At 41.0% G+C, this 10,587-nt stretch overlaps 1 long non-coding RNA gene across 1 annotated transcript in view; it reads right to left on the reverse strand.

Moving 5' to 3' along the window:
- The window catches only part of LOC110598480 (uncharacterized), a 28,576-nt gene extending 19,045 nt beyond the window's left edge, over window positions 1–9,531 (reverse strand). Inside the window, exon 1 of the long non-coding RNA XR_002484318.3 lies at window positions 9,205–9,531. This is a non-coding gene — a long non-coding RNA (uncharacterized LOC110598480). The remainder of the gene's footprint in view (window positions 1–9,204) is intronic.
- Window positions 9,532–10,587: the final 1,056 nt, after the last annotated feature.

Here is a 10,587-nt window from a genome sequence, read left to right on the forward strand (position 1 = left end):
AGTCCTTGGTTTATATCCAAAGGACTTAAAATCAGCATATTACAGTGATGCAGCCACATCAATATTTATAGCAGTTCAACTTATAATAGCTGAACTATGGAGCTAACCTAGGTGTCTTCAACAGATGAATGGATACAGAAAATGTGGTATATATACACAATTGAATATTACTCAGCCTTAAGAAAAATGAAATTACGGTGTTTGCCAGTAAATGGATGGAGCTGGAGAATATCATGCTATGTGAAATAAGCCAATCCCCCAAACCAAAGGCAGAATGTTTTCTCTGATATGTAGATGCTAATTCACAATAGGCATGGCAGAGCAGAGCTAGGGAAGAATAGAGTTACTTTAGATTAGGTAGAAGGTAGTGAAGGGAGGGGAGGGGGTATGGGGATAGGAAGGATAGGAGGATGAATCAGACATTATTACCCTATGTACATATATAACCATATGACTGGTAGGATTTTACATCTTGTACAACCAGAATAATGAGAAATTATACTCCATCTATATATGATGTATCAAAGTGCATTCTGCTGACATGTATAACTAATTAGAACAAATTTTTTAAAAAGGGGAAAAAAGTTATAAAAAAGAAATAATGCCTAAAATTTTGTCAGCTAGAGCTGCTTTTTTTAAATAAGAGAAAATAATATTATCTAAAAAATAATATTATTATTAATCTTTTAAATGATAGCATTAATTCCAGAAAAGATTCGAAAAGTTGTACCACCCTTTTATTTCTCAGTTGTGGAAATTGAGGCATAATGTGGTAAATGATTATCTCAGGGAAATTGTACCTTGGAATTCCTTTTATCTTAATAATACATTATTTAATAAAAACAAAGAACTCAAATTCCTGCATACACTTTATCATTAAGCCCCTCAACTCTTGTTGGAATCAATGAAAGCAGGCTCTAAATCCTGTCCTGCACCTCCCACACGGGAGTCTGGCCCTTGGTGGAGTAGGCAAGGGCTGCCCACACGTGGCCCTGGGAGCTTGCTCTGAGCATAAAGAGGACTTGAAGACTTTAGAAAAGGATTCTTCCCAGATCAAACTGTTCTGGAAAATTCCCCTTTAATTCATGAATCAGAGAGAAAAACTGGAGCCAGGCCCCGTTTTAAGCATGGCAGTTCTCCATGACCGAGGAGCTTGTGCATCTCACAATCTAGAAGGTGCCAGCTGTGCAGTCAGCCAGCTGACAAACGTGGTCCTGCTGAACACCAGGACTCCTGTGTCAGCCGTGAGGATTTCTTGTTCTTCCAGGGCTGGGGGAGGGTTTCAAGGAACAGAAAGGCAGAAGTGCTGAGCTCTGAGCCAGCCCTGCTCTCCTACCCCACCCCAGAGCCTCCCAAGGAGTCAGTGGCTTCCTGATTTAATAGTCTCCATTCCCAGGAGGGCATCACACTCCCAATTATCTCTTTTTCCTGCATCCCTAACAACTACACAGAATGAAGAAAAGGCTCTTGTTACACAGGTGGAAGGGTGGAAGATAAGATCTTGAAATAATAATCATTGTGTTTTCTTTCTTTTCAGCACTTCCTGACCTTTCCCCTAGTGGGCAGAAGTATCCACTTTGTCTGAAGAAGAATTAAAGTTGTTATGACTGGAAGGCTGGGAGAAAGGAAAGGTTATTTTTCCGAAATGTTTATTTCCACTGAGGCTCAACAAGAAAGGCAGATCAGAGAGTATATGCTAAGACAAAGATTTGTGGGAGGCCAGCACCGGGAGGTCTGCTGCAGGTCTGGCTGGCTCCTGTCAAGAACATTATGACCACACTCCTTGGCTGGTTTTTCTCTCTCAGCTGTGCAGGGGTCTTCCGTGGCATGTTCTCACATATCCCCCCAGATGATCCTCCCATGACCCGGAAATTTGCTGAACCTGTCTGAGCCCCAGACACTTCCAGAGCTCACCTCACCATCTGGGAAGAAGAAACTGATCCTTAACTCCTAGAAGGTGAAAGTAAAGACAGGAGGCAAGTGAAGCTATGGGGTATTTTGAAGACAGACAAGGTATTTCCAAACAAGCACAATAAAAGTTGGTGTTGCCGGCCTTTCTAAACACCTGAGGGCTCTGTGGAGATATGTGCTAAGTGGAGGGTGGTCCGGGAGGTGGAAGTGGTAGATACTGCTGGCTTCCATCCACTGGTCTGTGCCGGGCTGCCACTGTTTACTTCCAAACCATTATTTCATTTAATCTTCACAATAACCCAGTAGAATAAATATTATCGTATGGATGAGGAAGTAGACGGCAGTGCTTCTGACTTTAACCACTAGACTGGAAAGACAGAGAATAAGCGTAATATATTAAATACTTATTTTCTGAATTATGTCAATTCTATTTAAAAGAGCTACTTTTCAACCAGAACTTGAAAAGCTTAAAAAGTTTTTGCCATTAAACAAAATTAAAATCTACCTAACGAGATGGTCTGAGACCTAGCTCCTAAATTGGATAATATGCTAATTTACCACAAATTTATGCAGGAAAGAATCTCCTGGGCACTTGAATGAAAGCTTAAGAAGCAAACATGATTCCTCAAGGAACATGTCAAAGAACAGCAGCCCTGGATCTTAACTCCCTTTCGGGCATGGAAGGGAGTTTCCTGCAAGCTCAGACCGCACTGGGAGCTGGTCCCCCACTCCCTCCTCAGCACCCCTTTGGATCCCTGGGGGGTACAGTGAGCTTTTGAAGAGCATTTTGCCAGTGGCAAGAGAAAGACAAGGGAGATGGGTCCTTCATTAGTTTTCAAGTTGTCTCCTTTCCAAGGGAATCTGCTGGGAAATTCCCTTCACATATCACAAATAGGGAGGCAGTTCTCCAGGGGACCCTTTCCCATTTCAACCCAGTCAGTGCAACAGAATGGTCGGGTAACTCAGCTGACTTGGTCTTATAGCTGATTTGGGATGTTTGGGGTATTCTCAATTTAGGTCCTCAAATTCTTTTTTCTTTCTTTCTTTCTTTCTTTCTTTCTTTCTTTCCTTCGTTCTTTCCTTCTTTCTTTCTTTATCATGTATGTAAAGCAACATATTTCTGCACCATTTAAGAGGAAAGAAAGTTAGCATGAGCTGCCAACAGCTGGCTGACAACCTTGAACACTGGGTATGTTGGAAGGGCTCCAGATTTTGCATAAGGAGTTCATTTTGGGTTAGTCAAAAAAGGGAAGGGTTTGGCCCAGATCCTGTTCTACAAATTCGGAAACAAGGAGTTGAGATTCCCTTCAGAAATTGCTGGAGGTGGCTCTGTGGGTCCCTTTGCCAAGCACTCTTTGACGTCCTGTCCAACACAAGAAGAACCATGAACTGTCCAGGTTTTTCCTCTGACAAGCCCATGATTTCAGTGCAGCTTCAAAACCCTGCAAAGGTTAAAATTCCCTCTTTTCTATCTCTTTTATAAAGATCTATTGTTTCTGCACACTCCAGATTTTTTTAAAACTTCTTTTTTTTTCTTCTTCATAAATCCTACTCACTCTCACTTGGGGTTTAGCTTATCAGACTGAGGATAATTTATAATAAAGAACTTAGTATTTGTTAAAACATGAAATTCTCATTTTCCTTATCTGTTTCTCACTATTTCAGAGTAATAAAATTTTATTTCAAAATAGGGCCAAAGTGACAAATAATTAATTGATTAATTTTTTTTTAAAGGCAACAAAGAAAGGTGTAAAGAAAAAAAGCTAAAAATATGTTTTTGGTCTTTTTATTTTTTATTTTCATAATCTGATTTACTTCTACCCATTCAATGGATATTTTCCCATGGGAATATATAGATCAATAATCACTGTTTTTAAAAGTGCACAGTACAATGCATAAAATTATGCATTAATTTAATTATTTGAATAGTTATTTTTGTTAATATAAACAATGATGTAATGAATTCCTTGCTACACACATCTAACATTTACCCAATTATTTCCTTATGATAAATTTCTAGGCATAAACTTTGCTTGATCAAGTCATACACATTTTTTTCCAGATCCTTGATACATAGTGCCAAATTGCTGTCTTCCAGGAAAGTTGCATTTTTGTTTACAATCTCACTGACCTCATGAGTGCATTTTTACCTGCTACTCTCACAAATACTGAACATAGCCTTTATTCTAAATCCATTTGAAAGATTAAAAAAAAAAAAAAAGGTATCCCCATATTGTTTTATTTTCCCTTGATTGCTAACAAAGTTGAACATGTTTTCATATGTGTATAGCTATTTTTCACTTTTTTAATCATCTGTCTTGTCTCCCTTTTTCTATTGGATATTCATACTTTCCTTCCTGATTTGTAGAAACTCATTACATACAAAGACAACATCTTCCAGACTGTATTTCAGGGAACTTTATTGCCCCTTGAGATGTTAATAGGCGTGCTGAGGGAGAAAAAGGGTTTCGTGGTCAGATTTAACACATCATTTCCTAAAGTTAATTGACCATCAAAACTTTTTCTATCACAGAACACCCATTAGCATCGTTCAGGACACTGGTGTTCTGGGCAATAACATTTGAGAAACTGCTCTGTAAAGGATATTAATACTTTATCTGTTACATATGTGGAAGGATATTTTCCCCATGGTCATTTCTCTTTCATTCTACCTGATTTTTTTCATATATTTACATATCTTAATACTTTCTTTCATAGTTTAGTAATTTAGAAGTAGAGACCCTGAAGTTATGCTTTTTGACTTTTCATCCTGGCACAGCCTCTCATGGAGACCTTTGGACAATTAACCTCTCTGTAAGTTCATTTTATCATCTAGAAACGGCAGAAATAAATAGCAAATGCCTCATAGATTTGCTGCTAGTATTAAACTGCTTACTATGGGTCAAGCATTAGATTTGTGTTTAACAGTATCAGGAGCTAATTATACTTATGAGTCACTTTTTGGATGATATAGAAAGTGTTTCCTTCTTCCTATGTTATAAAAAATAAACCACCCAGATTTTTATTTCATATTTTTGTGGAAGTTAATTTTGGTATCAGCCGTGGAGTAAAGGGTTTACTTTTTTCTCCAATGGTCAGCCAGTTTTTTCTCCTGAGTTTTTACTGATCAATTCTCTTTATTTAATTCTAGCATTTTCTTTTTCTAAGTTTTCCTCTCCTGCTCGATCTGTGCTGATACTAAAATCCTTCATTCCTTTTCCTTTTTAGAAAGTTTACAGCTATATTTGCCTAAATCAAGAGCACATCTTGCCAGGCATGGTGGCACATGCCTGTAATCCCAGTGGCTCTGGAGGCTGAGACAGGAGGATCACATTCAAAGCCAGCCTCAGCAAAAAGTGTAGCACTAAGCAACTTAGTGAGACCCTGTCTCTAAGTAAAATACAAAATAGGGCTGAGGATGTGGCTCAGCGGTTGAGTGCCCCTGAGTTCAATCCCCAGTAAACTCTCCCCTAAAAAGAGCACATTTTGATGTATACTTGGAGTTTCCCAGAGACGTTTGGTAGGGCTGAGGAATTCAAAATTGGGGTTCAGAGTCCTCTCTGATGCAGATGGAGCATATGGATCCCACAGGCTTGGAGTTTTAACCCCCGCTGTTCCCTGTTTATCCTCACACGATGCTGAGGCCTGGTGCTAGGGGTATATCTTGAGGAATTCTCTTAGGAATACTTGAACCTAGTGTTAGTCACTGTGTCACAGAAAACTTAAGACCTTCAAGCTATGTGCTGGCCACAGGAAACCTCCTGAGTCTGATGTGTTCTTTTCTCCTCTGACTTGTCACAAAACACTGAAACTCTTGCAGGAAGCACTTCACCAGCATTGGAGGGAGGGGGAGAGGGTCAGGAGGGGACCTTCTGATCACAACCAGAGGCAGCTCTGAGAGGTTGTGGAGAAGGGCAGGGGAACATATGGAGGAAGGAAGGCTGGTACAAGGCTCCTGACGTCTGAGGTCTTGGATGGCCTCAAGGTGAACACTACCTCCCATCGGGGCAGCCAGTGAAGACTCTTGTGCCAGCCCAGAGTGCCCACAACCACAGGACCAAGCAGGCCCCATTTCCAACCATATGTGGAGGGAAGGAGAAGGACCTCTGCTTATAAAATTGATCCTAGAAACTTTGTTATAGAATGCAGTAGGAAAAACAAAAGACAATGGAAAGGGAAAATATATAGACAAGGTGGATCTATGTCGTTTCTGAAGAGGAAGCTGCAGCAGGAATTCTGGCTGATATACCAGCGATGGCTCTCTTATTTCCTTCAATTAATAAAACTAAACAGGAAATGAACAAAGAGAAATTCCAGAACTTCAAGGTCCCAGTTCAGTGCTGAAGGCCATTGTGGAGAAGGGTATGCCATACCCAGGGCTACAGGCCTCCGAGCGCACTTGTCCATGATTCCAGTGAACTTTAGGGATGAGGCTGCTAATGCTAAGGAGGATGAGAGGCCTGGAAGGGCAGTCTTTAAAGAAAGAAAAAGAAAACCAGCTCATAGGATGCCGTTGCTATGGAAAGGAAGAGAATATGCAAAATCTGTGCAACTCCTCTTTGGTGTCTCAGGGTAAAGACCATTTGAGAAGGTTGAGAGACAATGTATTCGCAATGTCTCCAGCCTTCCAGGAGCAGTCTCTTGCTAGCAGAAAACCCTAGCCCTCAACCCCCATACAGTAGTCTCTCAGGATCTGCTGATTGCTTCCAAGACCCCTGACCCAATACCCAAATCTGCGGCTGCTCAAGTCTCCTATATAAAATAGCATAGTGTTTGCGTATGACATATACAAAGCCTTCATATTGGTCCAGTCATCTCTAGAGTACTCAAGGCAATGTAAATGTTATGTAAGTAGTTATTGTACTTAAGAAATATGTTCCTTAAGAAATATGGCAAGAAAAAAAATTCTGTACATGTTCAAAACAAACACAATTTCTTCTAAGTATTTTTGATCTGAAATTGGTTGAATTCACAGAAGCAGAGGTTCAAGTGTATCTGACGTGGCCATGGCAGAAGAAGCCACAAGAAGAGGAGAAACTTGGATCTCAGTGACACTGGCTAAGGAGTCTTTAATGAAACTTGAGAGCCAGCACCTGTGCCTTTGCCCTGGGTTTTGGATCATATGGCTTAAGTGCAGAAGTCTCCCAGTCACTCTTCCCCAATATGAATTGTGAGAGTGAGGGGAGAAGTGAGGCATGCAAGAGGAGGCTGGGTCCAGAGAGCCACTCCAGCATGTCTGCTATGCAGATCCAGATGTGCATGCAGCATTGGTATGGCTAACATGTGCAGAAAACCACACAAGCTGGAAATATTTGGGCACTACCTTATCCCATTTCCATTCTTGAGAGTGTCCCTCAAGAATGGCAAGTTTCAGTTTGTCCCTGAGCAGATGAAGATGAGACTAAGCAGCACATTTCAAGCCAGAAATCAAGTGCGTAGCTCTGAGAGTGCCAGGTGCCCTGTTCATGGGCTGCAAGGATTCTATAGAGTAGAAAACCCTTACCACCCAGGGAAAGTCTTGATGAGTTTAATCATCTAAGAGATCACAGTTACTATTTCTGAGCCTTACACATAGTCCATGAAGAATAAAAAATCCAGAAAAATTTATATTTGAGAGAATGGTTGTTTTCTAAATAGACACCAAAGAAGACCCAAACACAAATCCTAGGTTCAGAATACCCAACACCACCCATCAGAGACACCACTTTTCACAATACCACTTTTTTTTTCAGTACTAGGGTTTGAACCCAGGGCTTCATGCATGCTAGGCAAGCACTATACCACTGAGCAACATCCCCAGTCCCATTCATTCATGGCGCCAATTTTAAAAAGTGAATAGTATCAAAGCCGTACCTACTGGGGACAAAGAGAAGATTGTTTTGCTGCCTGGTGCCTTTTTCTTTTTGGCTTTAGACAATAACCCACAAGGGATCTTGGAGCCTTCACACACTATCTAGAGGTTGATGGAAATGATGATTATTGATATGAAATAGCCAGAGTCCTAATTTCTTTAGATAACCAAATTGTATTTTATAAGACCTCAGAGGCACATGAACTTTGATCTTCAAAGTTCAGAGCTGCTTGGAAGAATTAGGATTGACATTGTTGATTTTCAAATACAAATTCTGCTAAATATATTGCATCATAATGGAGTGAGTACAGAACTGGAATAGATCTCCCCTATCACCCCTTTGCGGTTTCCCACAAACCTGAGAGAATTAAAGACCTATGGGCTTAGTGGATACTAAAGGAGATTTGAGGATAACCATACCATTGGGGCAAACCCTCCAGGTATTTCAGGCCAGAGACAATAAGAAAAGAGATCAGAAAAGGCATCCCATGGAGAAAAGAGAAGCCAGGGCCCTCTGCCCTTTAGAATCCTTTGAAAACTGATAAGAAGTGACCTATAAGCAGTGCTCAGGGCATAGTGGCCTCTTTCAGCAAGGTTCTTGCATTAGCATCAGCTGATCCTGTCCAATCTTTTCATTTAAACACAATCACTCCTGTACTGAGAGCTGGGAGTTGTGCTATGTCAGGAAGATGTCAGGAATGTAGCTGTATTTTTTTCTGGCAGAGACTTGACTTCTGTGAGATCCGATATCCTGTTTACAGGTAAGAATTGTTGGCCCTGAGTTATGCAATAAGTCATGAATTCTAGGAGATGTATAAACAAGGTACAGGATAGGCCACAAAACCTCTCTCCCCTGGGCAGACATAGTTTTGCTTAGATAATGCTGCAGCTCCTGAAAGGGTTAGAAACTTCCAGGTTCCAGGGGGATCCAGCGTTCTTTTTGCAGGAAAGCTGGGGGCTTTCCAAGATGGAGCCAATGGCGGCTCTTGCTGCTGTGGCTCTCTAATGGCTCCTATTGGGAGAGAAACAAAGGAAACTCAGAACAGCAGGTGGCCAAGGAAAGAAACCCAGGACCTTCTGCTGGACTAGACCAGAGATTTCTCGAAGTGAATTTGAATTTGACATTGAGATTGGCACCAATTAGAACAACTTGATTGTGCATCCTTAAAATGGTGCTGGAATGGTGCTTCTCTACGAAGACACTTCCCCGCAAGAGTACTGCAGTATGGTTCTGAGAGGCTTAAAAGGCTTTGAATGAAATACATGAACGTTGGAATGCCTTACACCTTCTAGAAATCTGTAACTAGAAGGCATAACTCTGGTGGAGTGTTCCATTTACAAGTCCCAGGCCTCACAGCTTTGATGATACTTAAAATAATTAATTGAATTTTTTTTCCAGTTCTCAAAAATTAAAATCTTAAAATACAAATTAACATCCATACCTGTGAACATTATCCCTGCATCTCCTCCTCGTCTCTCCTGGGAGGCACAGAGAAACCTCCATTTGTTTCTTGAGTGTTTTAGCAGCATATCCCTTGATCTCTCGTTCCTCAGCCACCCCTCTCCAGTACTTTTCTTCCATTCCCATCAAATATCACTTCACAAGCCCCTTCATCTGATCGGTGACTTTCTTCCAAATAGGTTTCAAGACATCCTGGAAGTACCTTTCTGGCAACCCATTGCCCCATCATTTTAAAATGTTAGCCCACTCTTCATTTTTCATATTCTTTTTGATTCCAGGGGTAATAATACCAACCAATGTGCATGTAATCTGGTCTCCTAAAGCCTCTCCAGCTGTTTCAAGAGGATCACACTAAATCCTTAATTACTCCTCTCCTCTTGCTTTCCCTTCCCTTCCCTTGTCCTGGGAGGGAGATCATGGTAGAGGAAAGCTCATCATCTAGGAGCACCCCGCAACTGGCACAAGCCTCTCGTAATCTGCTGTGACCAATTAGACTTAACCCTGGATTTCAATTAAAATCACCTAGGGGACTTTCAAAAATACTGAATGCCTGGATCTCATCCCACTCCAATTACAGTCACTCCTGGGATGAAGCCCTAGGAGTGGTATTTTTTAAAACTCTGCAGATGATTCTAATGTGCACCCACAGCTGGAAACCACCATTATGCACCATGGTGAGCTATGAGCCATTGTTGAGCATTTATTTGCCATCAGGTTCCAGCCCACACAGTCATGGCACAGAGGAATAGCTCTAGGATTCTCAAATCATGTCATTCCAATTCTCCCACTCACTATTTCTTGCCTATTTGGCCTCCCCTACTCCAGGCAGAGCTTGTCATACTAAAGAAACTCCTGAGAACAATGAGATGCTCTCCACTTCTTTCATGAGCTCCTCTGCAAATCCCTTTAGAGATACCACTCAATTACTATCATTCATTCAGAAAATATAAATCACCTTTTTGCTTGGAATTAATCATTTTCCATTTTCCCAAGGTGATTCAGAAATGCAGAGCTCACTAACAATAAGTGTGGAGGTGCGTGGGCCTGCGGAACTTCCTCACTGTTCTATTCATGGCGGAACACACTTTGAGAGGCAGCTGACAATGGCAACAACAAAAATCAGTATTAGGGGCTGGGGCTGTAGCTCAGTGGCAGAGCGCTTGCCTACCATCATGTGCAGCACTGGATTTGATCCTCAGCAACACATCAAAATAAAAACAAATTAAATAAAGCCATGCTGTCCATCTACAACAACAACAAAACATTTTTTAAAATCAGTATTATTCCAATCATAAAAAATGAAAGAGGCCTGTTCGTGAAAACACAGTTTGATTAACAGAAACTTTAAGCACTGTAAAAATGC

This window comes from Ictidomys tridecemlineatus, chromosome 6, assembly GCF_052094955.1.
Source record: "Ictidomys tridecemlineatus isolate mIctTri1 chromosome 6, mIctTri1.hap1, whole genome shotgun sequence".
Taxonomy (NCBI): domain Eukaryota; kingdom Metazoa; phylum Chordata; class Mammalia; order Rodentia; family Sciuridae; genus Ictidomys; species Ictidomys tridecemlineatus.